Genomic DNA, 19,722 nt, shown 5'->3' with positions numbered 1-19,722 from the left:
GCCCTTGTACAGCCCTAACAGTACAAGCTGGCCAAAACATGGAATTAGCAGTTGCAGAACCAGTTAAACAGCGATACGACTTCAGGGCGAACGTCTACACCAGTTGTGCCCAACCTTTTTTGAACCGAGAGCTACTTTTAAAGTTGCCAGTCTGCCGAGATCTACCAGTCCAAATAGAGAGGCGTAGCCATTACTGACAGCCTACTACCAGGTATAAATACACACTTCTACTTGTATAAAACTGACCTTTGTACAATTAATACTTCATAAAATCCTGCAGATCCTTTATCTTACCTCTTTCTAATCTACACACATGCAAGTATTCAACTGAAGTTACACAACAGTGTTGTTGATACAGAGTTGGAGTTTATTCACACGTCACACTACAGTGGGTAATGTTTTCAAGAAACATTGAACAGTGCTGCCACATATGACACAGGACAAAAAGAAAAGACTCTGAACCCTTTCTTTGCCATTATATAAAAATAGTGTTGCTACAAAAGTATAAATTAGGCTTACTAGTAATAAGACAACTCAGATCTGAAGCTACACAGGAATCTGCTGCCAAAGTGCAATAAAAAAAGATGATCTAAAAAATGTATAGAATCAAACCCTTTTTTTGTTGCATTTTAGTAGAGTATAAAAAGAAATGCCTTTAAAATAGGATGCAAGCAACTCTAGTTTCTTAACCTGAATTGATAATAGACTATAATCAATTTAAGTTTGCATTCTTATACCATTTTGTACAATAATTATAATGAATAAGTTCAAACTTACAGCTGATTAATAACGGTATCTAACTTTAGTTTTTATTATATCAAAAATCTGTTGAAATGCTAGTTATTTTTTAATGTCCCCAAAAAGCGCATCGGCAGCCTCCAGGAATGCTTCTTTCACAACTTCGCCGTCTTTGAAAGACTTCATGTGTTTCTCAAGAACGTGACTGACACGATAAGATGCTCTGGTAGCAGCCTTGCTCTTGTTGTTGGGCCTGGTGAAAATGGACTGCTGTACATTTAGCTGTCCTTTCAGGCCCCTCCCCTTTTGGGAGCGTAGGGCAGAATTAGGAGGGAATTCCGTCTCGTAGCGTTTGTGCTCCGAAATTACTCTTATTCGATAAAGCCACGCTCGCATTGCAGATGAGACAGATGGACTTTGAATTGGAATAGATACAAAAATAATCATCCTCCCACTCGGAGTGAAAATGATATATTTTGGGCTCTTTTGCTTCTGCCATAATTGCGGTCTTGTGTGTGTGTAATGGCGCGTTTCCACTGCAGCAGGGTAGCCCCGTTTAAGCGTCCCTAAGCGTCCTCGCTCTGGCCTCGGGCTGCCTCGCTGGCCGTCCGGGGCCGTGGCGCATTTCCATTACAGTTTAGGACCTGGGGTAGCAACGCAGTGTAGGCGGGGCGATCGGCTTTGTTTTTGTTCACATTTCGAGTTGTTCCGTCAAGCTCCCGCTGGATTTGATCATCCCCAATGAGATGTAGGAACATCGTCACCTCCTCGGTCGACCACGGTGTGCTTTTCTTATTAGACGTAGCCATTTTTGTAGCTCATCCGTTTACAAAATGCTGTTTATAAAAATTCTGCAAGCTTGCTTCTAAATATATATGCGACGCTAGGGATGAACTCGCGCGCGATCTTGTGACGATTCTCTCTGACCAATCAGCAGTCGAGAGTGTTGACGTCACTAGTTCAGCCCTGGCCTGATAGAACCACGATTTTATGGGGCCGGAAAAAGAGGGAAAAAGTACCCGCTAGCCGGTACTAGGCTATATGGAAACGCCACCAAAAACCAGCCTGGCCGCTTGAGGACGGTTAAGGACGCTTAAACGGGGCTACCCGCTGCAGTGGAAACGCGCCATTAGTGATGTGTCGGTCGCGAACGGGAGCCGGCTCGCGACCGCGAACGAGCCGGTTTTTTTTTTTTTTTGCGGAGGGATCTAGATCGGCATGAAGGCACATTATGCAATGTGCAATGTGTACATTATCCCGCTTATTACACGGCCACATTCTCAACAAAGTAACGACATGACTCCCAATATTAATTGAAATGCTTTTATGGATTTAGAAAATGATTTTATTGATTTAAAAAATAGTATGTATTGATTTAAATTGACATGCATCCGCTAAGAAAAATAGTCCGTTGTTACTGTTTGAACTAACGTAGCAACGGCAGGAACTGCTTCAATAATATTTTTGAGGAGCTTTTTGATTACAGATTTGAAAACATCGTTGCTTGCTTTAAAAGTGGCACAATTCATTATGTCAAACCTTGGAAAGTATCTAGATATCCCTGCCCTAATGCCAAAGTAACTAGCAACTGAATATGTGTCGCCGTTTGATGTCTATGTCTGGACCGCTGCGTAAAAAAGAGGGTTTCTGCCCCATTACTTCTCTTCTTACTTCTATAAGAATAAAACACGGAGAACGGAGATCTCTTTTTCTCCCCCTCTTCTGAGAGCCCAGCAGCTGATCTCAGAGCACGTTTCCCTCTCCTGCAGGGGGGCGTGGTCAGCTGCAGCTCACAGAATCATATATATACTTTATATAGATATGGCCCTACAATATATTGTTCAAATATAGCATGATAGGTAATACAAGACAGAATGATATGATGATCTCCGCGCTACAGCTGCTCCGTGCATGCATGCAGTGACATGTAATATCCAAGGATTAGAGACGGTTGGATGCTGCTGTTTTGAGCACTGCAATATATTTATTTTCACTATGTTATTTATTTATGATTATCCTTAGGCTCAGCAAAGATTTGATGTCAGCTGTTGCTGTCTTTTTTTCTATAGTTAATACTGAAATAGAGCCCTGCTGTTTTGTCAGGGCCTTTTCTTTAAATATAATTTTAAAATGTCCATACAGTAGCCCCTTTTTAAAAAAATAGTTTGTATGTGTTGCTATCTGCTTTGTGTAGCGTGGTTCTACAAGCAAGTCAGTGCATTCATTGGGTGGGATCAGAGAGTTGGGGTCTGTAAATGCAATGAAAACATTTGGCCACAGCAAATCATTTATATTAAACATGTAATTTTTACTTTTGAATACTTCAGTACAAAGGATGTATTGAATAATTTAAGTGATATGTGTACACATATAAATCATTCATTAGTCAAAACAGGGCTACATTTGATTTAATTAAAAGGTATAATATGTGGTCAACTGAAGAGCCGTTTGGGAGCCGAAAGAGCCGGCTCTTCTTGGTGAGCCGAGCCAAATGATCCGGCTCACCAAGAAGAGCCGGAATTCCCATCACTAGTGTGTGTGCGGACTGTCACTCCTGTTGACACGGACAACGTCAGCGAAATAGTGCCCACTGCCCACCAGCCACGCCCCGACAAATGGGGTCACGCCGGCCAATCACAAAGCTTTGATGCGTTCAAGTGCATTATTCTGGCACAGGAATATTATGTCATAGGACATTAACGATAAAACCGAATATTGTTGTTCTATTTTTAGACACATCTCACGATCGACTGGGAATCTCCCCGCGATCGACCGGTCGATCGCGATCGACTGGTTGGGCACCCCTGGTCTACACCATCATGAGGAGAAGTTCTCTGTCATACACCAGGCAGTGAGGGACCTGGCGGAGCAGCAACATGGACTCCAAGCCTCGGTCAACACCCAAATCAGCGACATGGCGGAGGCGGTGCATCGTGTGCTGGCACGCCTGGACGCCGGTGCCACTGCTCCGGCATTACCTGATGCTGCGGCTCATCCTCAACAGCTGGCAGCCCCTCCTACCATATGGCGTTATATTTGTGCCTCTATCCTGAGCACGCAATGAAACATGTTGAGCATAGAAAATGCTTGAACATTTTTGAGCACAGAGAAATATATTTTCTCTCATAAAACTCCTACTCCGTGCGCAAGCAGATCGCTGCACGCGCTCTCTCTCCCCGCTCGCTCGACCTCTCCAGCCTGTGCGCGCTCAGCTTTGCCTGCGCTCGCTCAAGTTGTCACAGCGTTACAAATGTGCCACAAAACCAACCAATCGGAGAACTCGAGAAGGTCAATTCTGATTGGCTGGTCGTCTCCAATCATATCTTCTATCTGAGATGAGAGAGGGGTTGCATTCCAAGGCTGAAGTCCAATAGAGAGGCGAAGTCCCTCCCCTTCCGGGAGCCTCCATGGGACCCCGGAAGCGGAAAATTATACATTGAAGTCAATGGAGAGAGAAAGGTTATCTTTTGATCCCGTTTGAATTGTGCCACGAATGACACATATGATGTTTGTCAATTTAAAGGAATGGTATGCTCATGACACTCATTTTTAAATAATTATCATCCGATAAAACAGACCAGTCTCTGCCAGTCTTTTTTTTTTTTTTTTAATCCGATGACATTATCAGTGATTTTAAACTGATTAATTACCGAAATAACATCAACACTGTGGGCGGCGCCATTTTACCGGACGTGACGTAACCATGCGTTTGGTTTCGAGGACACGTTGATGTTCATGTTATTTACTGTAGTTACTCTCTTCAAATATGCCTCATTGTATCGCGAAACATTGCCACAATTCTGATAGGAACAATCCACGGAATGCCTCGGTTCCATCTGTTGCCAAAAGGTAAGCGTAGGAAGTACGTTCGGAGGCAGTGGCTAGCGAAATGTGGCCGGCCCGAACCGAAAGATCCACAGGCGCATGTATGCAGCGAACATTTCAAGTTTCCGGACGACTACTCTGAGAGTATGATAAAAAATAACATGGGATTTATTGAACAACCATTACTTAATGGAGATGCAGTACCATCGGTCTTTCTGGTGTCATCACCGACCAGAACACCAGTTCGGCCAGTTGAGAAATCGCCCTCTGCAAGTGTGAAGCGACGGAGGACAAGAAGTAGTGCTCGGAGTAAGAATAAGGTATGTTATAGCGCATTTCCATTGCAGCGGGTAGCCCCGTTTAAACGTCCTTTATCGTCCAGGCCAGGCCAGTTTTTGGTGGCCTTTCCATATAGCGTAGTACCGGCTAGTGGGTATTTCCCCCCAGTTTTCCGGCCCCATAAAATCGTGGTTCTAGGGCCAGGGACAACGAGGCTGAGTATGCTAAACTAGAGAGGGAATCGCTAGCAAGGGTGGTACTACATGCATACATATCTAGTAATCAAAATCATTGTATCTACTAAGTAGTACTAAGTAGGCTCGAACCTGTATGGCTGAATTCCCCCATCCAATCTCTTCATATTGCTCAAAACTTCTTCCTCGGCTGACGAGTCCGAACTCAAATACTCCATGTTTTCGTGTGTTTACAAAGTGAACGCATGGATGACGTCACGACCATCACGTGACTACTGAAAATGGGCAAAATGGCAGCGGCCTGACGGAATATACAGGTTTTGATAAAAAAAAAGAGCTATAAAATCATTATTTACCGGGGAATATCGCTGATTTCTTCAGGGTATGGTTTAAACATAATGTTTAACTAAATACTGAAGTTTTGATTAATTATCTAATGAGTGGAGCATTCCTTTAAAAGAACATTTTGCAAGTCAAAAAAATAAAAATGTGTCGTAAAACTGTGAAGTTACACATTTGTTTGTGTGAAACCGCTCAGTGAACTACAGGTCTCTGGTCTCGCACAATACGCGTCACCATCACAAAGACGGCCGTCACGTTAGCAAATTTCACCTGTTTCTTTCAGAATGAGGCGGAAAGTATAAAACGAGGTGAACATCACTACAAGTCTGGGCATGTTGAGAGCTGTACATACACGAAAGGGGAGTTAGTCGGTTCTGTAAGAGCAGCGGGACCAGCTTTACAAGGTTTCGGTGAGTAATATGAGTGCAATGTGTAACGTTAATGTCAGCTAGCTAACATTAGCTAACAAGGTACACTAACGTGTTTTGTTTTAGTAACTAGTTTTCTCCTTAAGAACTTCGTGGTCTCTGTGTATGCTGTGGATAACATTAGTGTTCACAAGAACAAGGTACACTCCCGTGTTTTGTTTTAGTTGCTCTTCAGATTGAAGCGGACAGTTTTATATCGACTATATTGTATGTGTGATCTCCTTTTTCTCGTTGTGTCATTTGACTTTATTTGCTGTGTGTAGATTCAAGGATTTTGGTTATCTAGTCACAGCTGTGTGTGACTCCCTCTGGTACACTGGTATGTGTTTTCCTAATGTAGAGAGCATTGATTAATTAATAAACTACACACTGAGTCTAGATCCTGACCAAATCCTTTTTTATTGTTGATCAAATGTTTAAAAAAAATGTATTCATACACATTTAGAAAAATACAATGTACAATCACAACCAATACAACACAAATTACAAAAAATACAGAAAAAACAAACAATAACAACAATCAGACAAGAGGACAAAGCTATGGAAAAATAAACCCTCCCACCCCCAGATCCGGACCATCCTTGTGTTATTGCTCATTCAATCTATTATAGCATGCTAACAAATGGTACTTACTTTATTTTTACAGATCTGCATGGGAGACGATGGCGCGATGCAGAGATACATCAATACATCGCCAACTGTCAACTGGGGGGTTGTAAACGAGGTCGAAGGGGTGAAGGCTTTTGTGCAGGCCTATCGGGTGACAGTGTTCGAGTCTGGTCTCTTTGTGAGTGAGTCGGGTGTTTTGGGAGCATCACCCGATGGACTTGTGCAGCCATCTGCCCTGCTGGAGGTGAAGTGTCCACACAGCCAGAGGAACATGACCATCGCGGAGGCAGTCCAGTTACCATCCTTCTGTCTCCGTGAGGAGGGTGGGTCATATATTCTCAAGGAGAATCACCCATACTGGCACCAGTCCAAGGGCAGCTGCATATCACAGACCGGAGTCTCTGCTACTTTGTTGTGTGGACCACGAAGGAGGGCGATCATCATCCCCATCCCCAAAGACCCTGCATGGCATGGAAATCTCCTCCTCCTGGAAAAATTCTACACCCAGCATATGCTCCCTGTGTTGGCCAGTAGAGAGGAGGACATTTAAATAAACATACTCTTAACACCCTCGGACTCTGCATTGTGTTTCGTATGTGTGATGGGGTGTTATGCAGGGGGCAAGAAAACAGGACACAGCAGATTGGGATTGTGGTGGAGATGCTGAGCAGTTATTTAATTGTTGCATGTAATTGTTATTATACTGCGTGCTTCTTAGTTATTCCATCTTTTGCTGTAATATGGATCTGTATGTAACTCTATATTTACTTGTTATCTACCACACTTCCTTCTACATCATTATACATGATGGTGTATATAGGATATATATATTTGTATACATATCTGTAAATTGTATAATTGTATTTAAACGTCTTTTTGATCTCTCTGTCTATAAACACAAACTGAGTAAGATTGACAATAAAGTTGACTTTGAAAAATATATATATTCTTTATGAAAATAGTTGACTGTTGTCAAATGAATCCAAATGAAACGTTGGACTGAACTACAACTACGCCTTAAAATCTCTACGGACTGTTTTTCAGTGGGATGGCAAGTTCCTATCTTTAAACATTTATTAGTTTTTTCTCAGAACAGATTTGATTTTCTGAAGTTAATTTAACTTTGGCGACCATGTAAGGTCATTATTAAAAGGTACAATCAATTTGTTTAGGGTCTACTAAAATAATGAAAAACATTTCATTTGGATAATTTACTGACAGAATAAGAAACTCAATGATGCTCTACTCACCTGTTCCCTTTTTATAAAGTGAAACAGTTGAAACGATAGATTTTAGTAAACTTAAAAACAACCTTCTCCAAAAGCTATCAAGGAATATACCGAATACTTGTTTTAGAACTTTTTTACATATTTTTATATAGTTTGAATGATCCATAATTGACAGAAGCTTGTGTTTACACTGACCTGTTACTCATATATTAATGTCTTTGTAACTTCAGTAAACCACTACCTCACTAATTTATTTCATTCATCACGGTTCAGTAAACTAAGTGATACATGAACCAGTTTAATCATTATAATAACGTAGGATTGCAACTCTTTGAAACTGTAGGTGGCTCTTAAAAGAGCCGTTGTGTTTGGGTGTGTTGGTCTCAGGTCAGTCTAAGCCCTCTCTCCGCGGATGCGGCGGGCCAGCTGGATGTCCTTGGGCATGATGGTGACCCTCTTTGCTTGGTTCATCTTACTGGGGGGCAGCTACATGGATGTCGGTGCAGTCCACAATCATTGTGCAGTTGAAGGCAGAATGAATTTATTATTGACTCCGAATGAAGCACAACTTCATGTCATACAATACATTGACTTTATTTGTAATTGTGTAAAAAAATATGAGCATTGATTAGCAAGCAGGACCTGCAGGAACAGAGAATGGTGATGTATGGAGCTGGGAAGAGAGAAGAATAAAGAAAACAGATCAACTTTATTATCGGATATTAAAAATTCAATTTCAAAACAAGTTGCCGCTCCTACAGTTTTCTAGTATGTAAAGATGATTTCACATGACCTATGCAAAATATCACACTCAATACATGTGTGTCTCTGGGGGGTGCATTGTGCCTTTGATGTATATACATAATATACCATAACCAAATACTATTACGTACAGTGGAAATCAGGTTGCCAGAGCAGGTCAGTGTGCATGTTCCTCAACGTCTCAGCAGTTACAGGTGAGGTAAAGAAAATAAAAGAGAAAAAGGTCAGTAACAACACTTAGTTTAAAGTAACAACACTTAGTTTAAAGTAACAACACTTTGAATAATTATCTCTTCTAACAATTTTCTCTCAGTAAGCACACAACGACTGTCTTTCCAACAAACAGATTGACTCACTCTCACTGTCATCACAATGAAACACGTCCAGAAGAATGTCATGCAAAGCTCCCTGCCTGCCTTCGACTCTCCCTGAACTGCTTCCTTAGCACCCGGTGAAGGGCGCAATAGGCTACTCTTCAAATGTTTCACGAAATACTTACCATCATGACTACTCTTACTGTTTAACATTTTGGTTTACTTCATGTAATAAAATAATAACTTCATGGTAAGGCTACTAAAAATGACAAGGCAAAGTAATGTAATGCTAACTAACGTGCTCGCTACTCGTCGCTACTAGCTAGGTAGCTAACTTGACTATGTTCCATGCACAAGCACAACATGTATATTACCTATGATATTACCTGATATGTCTGATCCAGCGACTCCTGGTCCTTTTATCAGACGGGAGCGATAGAACGAGCAAGTGGTATGATCACTTTTGTGATTACAACCTGGTACAAAGCACACAGGCATCTTGTAAAAGTGAACCAACCACTTGGAGCATTATCGCCGGTGACATCACTTACGCGACCCAGAATGGGATTTGTAGTCTTTGTAGTCGCGTATTTTTCATAGTCTTATATTTCAACAGTTTTACGACAAAATGTGACTTTTTTGACATGGAAATGATTGTTTAAGATTGACAAACATCATATGTGTAGTTCGTGGCACAATTCAAACGGGATCAAAAGATACGTTTTCTCTCTCCATTGAATTCAATGTATAATTTTTCGCTTCCGGGGTTCCATGGACCGGAAGTAGATGGGCGTGACTTCGCCTCTCTATAGTCCATTTAGCTTAGGAACCTTCCTAACGGAGTGAAATGACCCGGAAGTACGTCACTGGCAGCCATGATAAGTGCCGTTCCAATTCTCCAAATGAAAGGAAAGGAGGTTTCAAACTTCCTTTATAACCTCCTTTAGCTTAGGAACCACTGGACCTCCCTAACCGAAAGGAGAGGAGAAAATGCTGCCCCACAATGCATTGCAGCCGCAGCATTTGCCGTCACTCAACAGTCGGCCGTTCACGGAAACAACCGATTATGACCGAGAAATTATATCATGAAAGTTACGGTGCTTATTAAGCATTTTAAAACATATGTGGTAAGTTGCCAAAGTGCTTTTTTCTGAACGTTCATCAGTATTATAATCAAAAAGAGAAATATGAACGTTAGTTTTTACTGAAATGATCAAATAAAGTCAACATTTCACAGTCTTTACTGAGCTGTGTGGGGTTTGTTCAACTTTTAAAAGATGTTTGAATGGTGATAGACACAGTGATAAATGTTAAGGACTAACGTTTATAATAAATACATTTGTATTGATTTTAAGATATTTTCATACAATCATACGTATTGGGATCATTTGTATTAATGTGAACCGGAGGGAGAGGGGGATGAGCATAAGTTTCACTTTCCTTTTTTATTTCAATTCCAACTTTGGTCATGAAGAATATGTTTCTCTGTTGTCCACGTTCATAAAGCATAAAACAACAGCATCAGAGCACGGTGCAGAGTCTCTAGATGAGTTTACAGTAGTCCCCCGTTCTTATTAAACATCCATGTTGTAGTCCGCTGTATAGAAAACTGTAGTTTCCATAGTTTCCCCACTTCCATGCACAGCAGCAGACGCACATTCCGCTGGCGCATCATAAAGACGTCGGATAGTGAAAGTGCATTCGGATTCTCTAAAGTACTGCAGTCTCTTCTCCTAAGTCCTTTTGAATTCTCCTATCCACTATCCCTTAACCCCGTGACGTTTCACTCAGAGGTCAAGGAATAGGAGATAGGGTTAGAATTTAGGAGCTGATTTTTGGATTATCGGAACGCAACCAGGGATTTTCGGTTGCCATCAGGCTGTTGACGTTCTTATTACACATCCATCTTTGACATTTACAGGACTATTGACGAGATCGATAAGATCAACTAGATCGACTAGATACTGCTAATCCTATCACCACTACAAGCAACAGTTACAAGCTACAAAACAGCCACAAGCTACGCCACAAGCTGTAAGTAAGCCACAGAACACCAAGAGAAAACACCATGCCTGGAGATCAGCTGTGGCTGAACTACATCTAACCAAGCCCTGTAACTGACTGCCTTGTGGACACGATAAGAAGAAGATTTACAGGACATGACAGACTCGAATGAAGAGAATAGTACGCCACAGTGTCAGGTGAGTTATACATTTCTAGTTTTCTGATATCACGTTATTGTTTGCAATGCCTGAGTTTGCTAGCCGGCAACATAGCTATAGGGGTAGTTTAAACAAACAGCTAACAAACCGTAGCATACATGTACATGAACCCTTCTGAGGTATTGATTACTTGCTGTAAGCATTAGAGGTGGCAGAATGACAAAACATGTTTTTCTCTCTATCACAATTTTGGGTTGACCAGAACCTGGACCAACTTCTGTTTCCTGTTCTACAATGGGCATAGAGCTTGCGTTAATTTTCAACCGGACAACTAAACAGATTAGGCTAGAATACCGGAAAAGTTAGCAACACACGTTATCCATGAACAGCCTATTAATCCAACGTTGTGGAATTAGAGAAAAGGGGCTTCTTAACGTGCTTTTATCCGGGGTGGAGGGAGTTACATATTAGTTAAATATAACATTGGGGCGTGTGATTGATATGGATTTAGAGTGGATATTTGAGACTTCTAAACAGTAAACAAAAACGTAACTTATGGGTGAGTGTTTTTATCACAGCCATATTGTCCTTGTGATTCTGTTGATTATTACCTGTCTGTATTATGTTGCAGCAAAGCTGATTTTGGATTGATGGCAAAGGGAGAGGGACTTAAGTGAGAGTGAAAACACAAGGTAAGTTTAAAATAGGTCAGCAATTTCCCATCCTATAGGTTGCTAGATGTATATAACCCTTTATCCTGTCTTTGTCTCCCTCTTTCAGCACAAGAACCCCAGGGGGATTCAATGGAGCCTGAATACCCACTGAGACCCTCACCCTGACCCTGAGTCTCAGCTCTCAGAGCTTTGCAAGCCTCTCCCTGTTCCTTATTTTTGATTAAACAGACGTTAAGCTTCCCAATGGTGTGGTCTTTGTTTAGTGAAAAATATGATTACCTCACATGTTGTTGCTGTTGTTGTCTTTTGTGATAGTTAAATTGCTCCTGCTGACTTGAGCCAGACATTCTTTCCTCCTCTCTGTCAGTGGGGAAACTTTGCATGTGTACTCCTTTCTCTGAGCGCTTGGAGCATCCCCCGGGAGCACAGCAAATCATGGGGGAGACTATATGGCAGGACAACAGAGGAAAAGGCACAGACAAACTGCATGACATGCTATTCAATGTTTATTGAATGCCATTTATTTACAATGGATGTTCCTAAAACAACACATGTAACATCATCATCATGCTGCTGCTGCTAGCCCTTTGACTCATTGTGCTGTTAGTTGACAATCATTGATAGGCACCTGTGGGTCTCTCCTGTCCTTTCTGAAAGTCATAAAGATTACATTAGTACTTTAGATTACTTATGTTCTCAATTACCATGGGATTACTGAAACCACCATGAATTAAAGAAATGGTAGAAATTATTCTAATCTGAATTTTGAAACCTTCCTTCCCATCCCCTCCCTCTAAATATATCAATAAACATTAGAAAGTGATGCTCCTGACTACCATATAAGTTTAAGAAGATAATATTTGTTTTAAAGAATTCAAAGCAACAGGCTCTGTAACAAAGGCAACGTTAGCCTAACATGTATATGTTAACAGGTAAGATAGCTGTTCACACTATGTATATTTTCTACTTTTTGTAATGCTATGTTATTTCTATTTAAGATGTTTACATTTTCGATTGTTTAATTCTAGTCTTTTAACTGTCTAATGTACAATGCCTTGTCTTTTGCTGCTGCAGCGTAAACATTTCCCCAATTGGTATCAATAAAGTACTTCTTATTTTATCTTAATCCTCAAATATTAGCACATTTTACTTTAAAAAAAAAAAAAAAACACATTGATGTAACTACATACACATATCGATATGTTGTATACATATTGCAAATCAAAACCTTTATTGACCACTAATTAGCAAAAATTGCATTTCTATCCTATTATTAATGCATTCAAATCGTGATTCAAATGGCCCGCCACGAACTTCCGGGAACTTTCTGAGTCTCTCTGAACCACGTGACGATCAAGCATTTTGGACTTCCGCTGTCACAACTCTTCTCTCTACTGGCGCTGGACCAGCCAATCAGAATTGACCTTCTCGAGTTCACCGATTGGTTGGTTTTGTGGCACATTTGTAACGCTGTGACAACTTGAGCGAGCCCAGGCAAAGCTGAGCGCGCACAGGCTGGAGAGGTCGAGCGAGGGAGAGAGAGCGCGGTGCAGCGGTCTGCTTGCGCACGGAGCAGGAGTTTTATGAGAGAAAATATATTTCTCTGTGCTCAAAAATGTTCAAGTGCGCGCTCAATAGCATTTTCTATGCTCAACATGTTTCATTGCGTGCTCAGGATGGAGGCACAAATATAACGCCATACTACTACAGCGGCGCCGCTTCCTGGATCTCATGCTGTCCCGTTGCCTCGCTTGGCCCCTCCAGATAAGTTTTCCGGAGATTCCAATTACTGTTGATCCTTTCTGACTCAGTGTGGTCTACACTTTAAGTTGATGCCCTACATATATAGCTCTGATTATGCTCAGATTGCATTTATCATTTCTCATCTGTCCGGCCGTGCGGCTGCATGGGCTACGGCGGAGTGGGAGAAACATTCTGCAACTTGCAACTCTGTCTCTCAGTTCATCCACTCGTTTAAAAGAGTGTTTGCACATCAAGGCCCGTCCACACAGCAGCTTTTGGCGATTTGTCCACCGCTTCCAGCGCGTCTCCGCCCATTGACTTTGAATGGGGATGACGTCACTTTCCCTCGCTTGTCGCCGAATTGCATTGTGGGGGGGGCGAGGCGAAGATTTCCAGGATTTCCAGGATGTTCAGGATTCCAAAGTTGAACAATGTTCAACTTTTGAGGCTGAGCTGGAAGCGACAGCCAATCAGATCCGTTTATGCAAATCTGACAGTTCAAGCGCTAGCCAATCAAACCGCGTGCAAGCTGGGAGAACGAGACCCGCAGTTCATTTCTATATTCCACAAAAATGGAGGAGAACTTAGTTATTGCGGTAGCAAATCACCCGGTTCTTTATGACCAGTCCCTATTTACTTACCGGGATACAAACCGGAGGAACCAGGCATGGAGGGAGGTGGCAGAGACAGTGGGTGAAACTGGTAGGTTTTTCGCTTGTTTGGGGATTTTATATCCAGTTTACTTTGTTGCTAGTTACTTCGTTGCTAGCAAGCATAGACAGTATCATTAGCCAGCATGGAATGTAGCATAAAATAGCACCATAGACATTAATCTCATAAATGTTCAAAATGTTAAAAAAATAAATGTTCATCATAGCCCTTCCTATTTGACAATAGTGTAGAAGAACCGGTTTTTTTTGCTTTGTATGTCGGGGGCGGGATATTCATGTGATATTCATGTGATATTCATGTGATTGGTTGTTGGTCGCGAAATCCCCAAGCTGTCAGACACGCCCAGCTCCAGGATTTTCAAGATTTGGTCAAAGCTGCTGTGTGGACACACCGTTAACGGCCCGTCCACACAGCAGCTTTTGGCGATTTGTCCATCGCTTCCAGCGCGTCTCCGCCCATTGACTTTGAATGGGGATGACGTCACTTTCCCTCGCTTGTCGCCGAATTGCATTGTGGGGGGGCGAGGCGAAGATTTCCAGGATTTCCAGGATGTTCAGGATTCCAAAGTTGAACATTGTTCAACTTTTGAGGCTGACGGTGTGTCCACACAGCAGCTTTGACCAAATCTTGAAAATCCTGGAGCTGGGCGTGTCTGACAGCTTGGGGATTTCGCGACCAACAACCAATCACATGAATATCACATGAATATCCCGCCCCCGACATACAAAGCAAAAAAACCCGGTTCTTCTACACTATTGTCAAATAGGAAGGGCTATGATGAACATTTATTTTTTTAACATTTTGAACATTTATGAGATTAATGTTTATGGTGCTATTTTATGCTACATTCCATGCTGGCTAATGATACTGTCTATGCTTGCTAGCAACGAAGTAAACTAGCAACGAAGTAAACTGGATATAAAATCCCCAAACAAGCGAAAACCTACCAGTTTCACCCACTGCCTCTGCCACCTCCCTCCATGCCTGGTTCCTCCGGTTTGTATCCCGGTAAGTAAATAGGGACTGCTCATAAAGAACCGGGTGATTTGCTACCGCAATAACTAAATTCTCCTCCATTTTTGTGGAATGTAGAAATGAACTGCGGGTCTGGTTCTCCCAGCTTGCACGCGGTTTGATTGGCTAGCGCTTGAACTGTCAGATTTGCATAAACGGATCTGATTGGCTGTCGCTTCCAGCTCAGCCTCAAAAGTTGAACAATGTTCAACTTTGGAATCCTGAACATCCTGGAAATCCTGGAAATCTTCGCCTCGCCCCCCCACAATGCAGTTCGGCGACAAGCGAGGGAAAGTGACGTCATCCCCATTCAAAGTCAATGGGCGGAGACGCGGTGGAAGCGGTGGACAAATCGCCAAAAGCTGCTGTGTGGACGGGCCGTGAGCTGGAAGCGACAGCCAATCAGATCCGTTTATGCAAATCTGACAGTTCAAGCGCTAGCCAATCAAACCGCGTGCAAGCTGGGAGAACCAGACCCGCAGTTCATTTCTATATTCCACAAAAATGGAGGAGAACTTAGTTATTGCGGTAGCAAATCACCCGGTTCTTTATGACCAGTCCCTATTTACTTACCGGGATACAAACCGGAGGAACCAGGCATGGGGGGAGGTGGCAGAGGCTGTGGGGGAAACTGGTAGGTTTTCGCTCGTTTGGGGATTTTATATCCAGTTTACTTCGTTGCTAGTTTACTTCGTTGCTAGCAAGCATAGACAGTATCATTAGCCAGCATGGAATGTAGCATAAAATAGCACCATAAACATTAATCTCATAAATGTTCAAAATGTTAAAAAAATAAATGTTCATCATAGCCCTTCCTATTTGACAATAGTGTAGAAGAACCGGGTTTTTTTGCTTTGTATGTCGGGGGCGGGATATTCATGTGATATTCATGTGATTGGTTGTTGGTCGCGAAATCCCCAAGCTGTCAGACACGCCCAGCTCCAGGATTTTCAAGATTTGGTCAAAGCTGCTGTGTGGACACACCGTAGAAAGTATGGTAGCGGCTGCTATTAAGATTGACAATCGCATCTGTGAGAGATAGAGAAAGAAAGAAGACTGCCGTTTCGTCCAGCGGAACCAGAGGGTTCTCAACAGCTGTTCATCCTGTCCGGAGGACATCATTCGGCTCGTCACCTGCTTCAGAGGCCACAGCGCCCCCCATTGACTCGGAGGAGCTAATGCAGCTCGGCAGGGCCAGAATCTCACCGGAGGAACGACGTCGCCGCCTAGTGGAGTTAAGATGTTTCTACTGCGGTCAACAGGGGCATCAACAAGCCATGTGTCCAGTAAAAGAACAGGCTCACCGGTGAAAGGGAAGACACTGGTGAGCCAATCTGACTTTTTTGACTTCCCTCCACGCACATTAACTCAAGTTATGCTATGTGAAGGTAATCAGGTTATTGAACAGGGGGCACTTGTAGATTCTGGAGCCGATGAGAGTTTTTTGGATAAAGAGCTAGCTCTTTTTACGGCCCGTCCACACAGCGGCGTGCGTTGAAGCTTCCAACGCTTCTGCCCATTCACTTTGAATGGGGTGACGTCACTTTTAGCCGAACTGCATTTTGGGAAGCGACGTGGAGCGTTGCTGGCGTAGCTGGCGTCAAAAGTTGAGCAATGTTCAACTTTTGACGCCTCGACGGAGGCGTCAGCCAATGAAATCCCGTTTATGCAAATCTGCCAGTACAATCGCTAGCCAATCAAACCGCGTGTATGCTGGGAGAGACTACGCAGGTCATTTCCTCATATTCAAAAAAATGGGAGGGAAAATTAATTATAGCGGTAGTGAATCACCCGGAGCTGTATGATCAGTCTCTGTTGATCTACCGGGATACAAACCGGAGGAGCGAGGCACGGAGGGAGGTGGCAGAGACAGTGGGTGAAACTGGTAGGTTTTCGCCTGTTTGGGGATTTTATATCCAGTTTACTTCGTTTTAACTTTGCTATTGCTTTGTATGTCGGGGGCGGGAGATTCAGGTGATTGATTGTTGGTCGCGTTGCTCGCAAAAAATCCCCAAGCTTCAGATACGCCCACCTCCAAGCGTCAACGCACGCTGCTGTGTGGACGCTCCGTTAGGCTTAACCTGACGTTCACGCCATTACCTTCGCCGTTAAAAGCGAACGCGTTAGATGGGCGCCTACTATTCACAGTGACTCATTGCACCACACCTGTAAAAATGACAATCAATGACACTCATGTTGAGAACATAGTTTTTCATGTGTTTAAATCAGCTCAACACCCGATCATTTTAGGTTACCCTTGGTTACTTTTGCACAATCCTGTCATTGATTGGCGGTCAGGGAAAGTACAAGAGTGGGGAATGTTGTGTAAACAGAAGTGTGTACACGATCAGAGTAAGTTGATACTGAGGAAAATCTCCACTTCTAAAGCAGACTGTCACAACGAACCTCTTTCTGACTATTTTTCTGATTACCCTGATTTATCAAAGGTCCCCACATGTTATCATGATCTAAAGGAAGTCTTTAGTAAAGCTAGGGCGAGTGCACTACCACCCCATCGGCCTTATGATTGTGCTATAGACTTGTTGCCAGGATCCACGATTCCCAAGGGCCGTCTGTACTCCCTGTCAGCTCCAGAAAAGGGGTCCATGAAGGATTACATTGACACCTCACTCAAGGCAGGACTCGTCTGACCGTCTTCCTCTCCTGCCGGAGCGGGCTTCTTCTTTGTGAAGAAAAAAATGGTTCTCTCCGTCCCTGCATCGATTACAGTCCACTGAATGACATCACGGTAAAAAACAGATACCCCCTCCCTCTCATTGACTCTGCTTTTGACCTATTGCAGGATGCTAAAGTGTTCACAAAACTGGATTTACGCAACGCTTATCATCTGGTAAGAATAAGGGAGGGGGATGAGTGGAAAACTGGATTTAATACCCCAACAGGACATTACGAGTACCTCGTAATGCCTTTCGGGTTAACTAACGCCCCAGCAGTTTTCCAGGCGCTGGTCAATTATGTACTCAGGGAGTTTTTGAACGTGTTTGTTTTTGTGTATTTAGATGACATTTTAATCTTCTTTCCTGATAAGGAGACTCATGTGCAACATGTCCACCAAGTACTACAGCGCCTACTGGATAATCACTTGTTCGTAAAAGCAGAGAAGTGTGAGTTCCATGCATCAACTGTCTCATTCCTGGGGTTCATCATTTCTCCTGGACAAATCCTGATGGACCCTGCAAAGGTCAGTGCAGTGGCAGACTGGGCCACCCCCACCAATAGGAAGAAGGTACAGCAGTTTTTGGGGTTTGCTAACTTCTACAGACGATTTATTAGGAACTTTAGCTCTGTTGCTGCTCCCCTTCATGCACTGACCTCACCAGGGGTTAACTTTGTGTGGGGCCTCAGGGTCGAGGAGGCTTTTAATGAGTTAAAAAGAAGGTTTACCACAGCTCCCATACTGACTGTTCCTGATCCTCAACGACAGTTTGTTGTGGAGGTGGATGCCTCCAATGATGGGGTGGGGGCCATTCTCTCACAGAGAGCGGCTGGGGATCATAAGATGCATCCTTGTGCCTTTTTGTCTCGCAAGCTATCTCCCGCAGAGAGAAACTACGACGTCGGAAACCGAGAGCTGTTGGCAGTCAAGATGGCTCTGGAGGAGTGGAGGCACTGGCTTGAGGGGGCGCCACAGCCGTTCTTGGTTTGGACCGACCACAAGAACCTTCAATACATCCGCAAAGCTAAGAGGTTGAACTCACGCCAGGCCCGGTGGCAACTTTTTTTTAACCGTTTTGACTTTACATTGTCTTTCAGACCTGGGTCCAAGAATGGCAAACCTGACGTCCTCTCACGCCTCCATGACCCAGAGCCCATGGCCAAGGAACCGGGGCCAATCCTTCCACTCTCCCGTGTGGTTGGGGTGGTGACATGGCCTATAGTAGATCAGGTGAAACGTGTCAATGGTGAGGGGCAGAAACCTAGTGGCTGTCCATTGGACAGGCTATTCGTGCCTGAATCCATGCGGTCACAGGTTATTCATTGGTCTCACACATTACTGCTCACTTGTCATCCAGGGGTCAAGCGGACCGTATTCGTCGTTCGACAGAGGTTTTGGTGGCCTTCCTTGGTTAAGGATGTCTCCGAATATGTGGCTGCCTGTGTAGTTTGTGCCAGGAACAAGACGTCATCAAAATCACAGATGGGACTGCTGCAGCCTCTCCCCGTTCCCAGCAGGCCCTGGTCTGACATTTCGTTGGATTTTGTCACGGGTCTTCCTCCATCCAAGGGTAACACCACTGTCCTCACTGTAGTGGACATGTTCTCTAAGATGGTCCATTTTATTGCCATGCCAAAGTTGCCGTCAGCTAAAGAGACTGCTCAGGCGTTATTGACTCTTGTTGTCCGTATTCATGGTATTCCCAGAGACATTGTGTCGGATCGAGGTCCTCAGTTTTCCTCCAGGTTCTGGAAGGAGTTTTGCACCCTCCTGGGAGCGTTCGTCAGCCTCACCTCAGGTTATCATCCCCAGTCCAACGGACAGACGGAACGGCCTGCACTGCCTGGTTTCTCAGAACCCTGCAACCTGGAGCGAGCATCTGACATGGGTGGAGTATGCACGCAACTCTTTGCCCACCTCTGCTACCGGTCTGTCTCCCTTTCACTGTGTCTTTGGCTATCAGCCTCCTCTATTCTCAGAAACTGAGAAGGAGGCGGTGGTGCCATCTGCTCACGCCTTAGTCAGAAGATGCCACTGTGTCTGGGCTGCAGCTCGTCGGG

Source organism: Gymnodraco acuticeps, unplaced genomic scaffold, assembly GCF_902827175.1.
Source record: "Gymnodraco acuticeps unplaced genomic scaffold, fGymAcu1.1, whole genome shotgun sequence".
NCBI lineage: Eukaryota > Metazoa > Chordata > Actinopteri > Perciformes > Bathydraconidae > Gymnodraco > Gymnodraco acuticeps.
The sequence above is the reverse complement of the archived record's forward strand: the minus strand, read 5'-3'. Positions refer to the sequence as shown.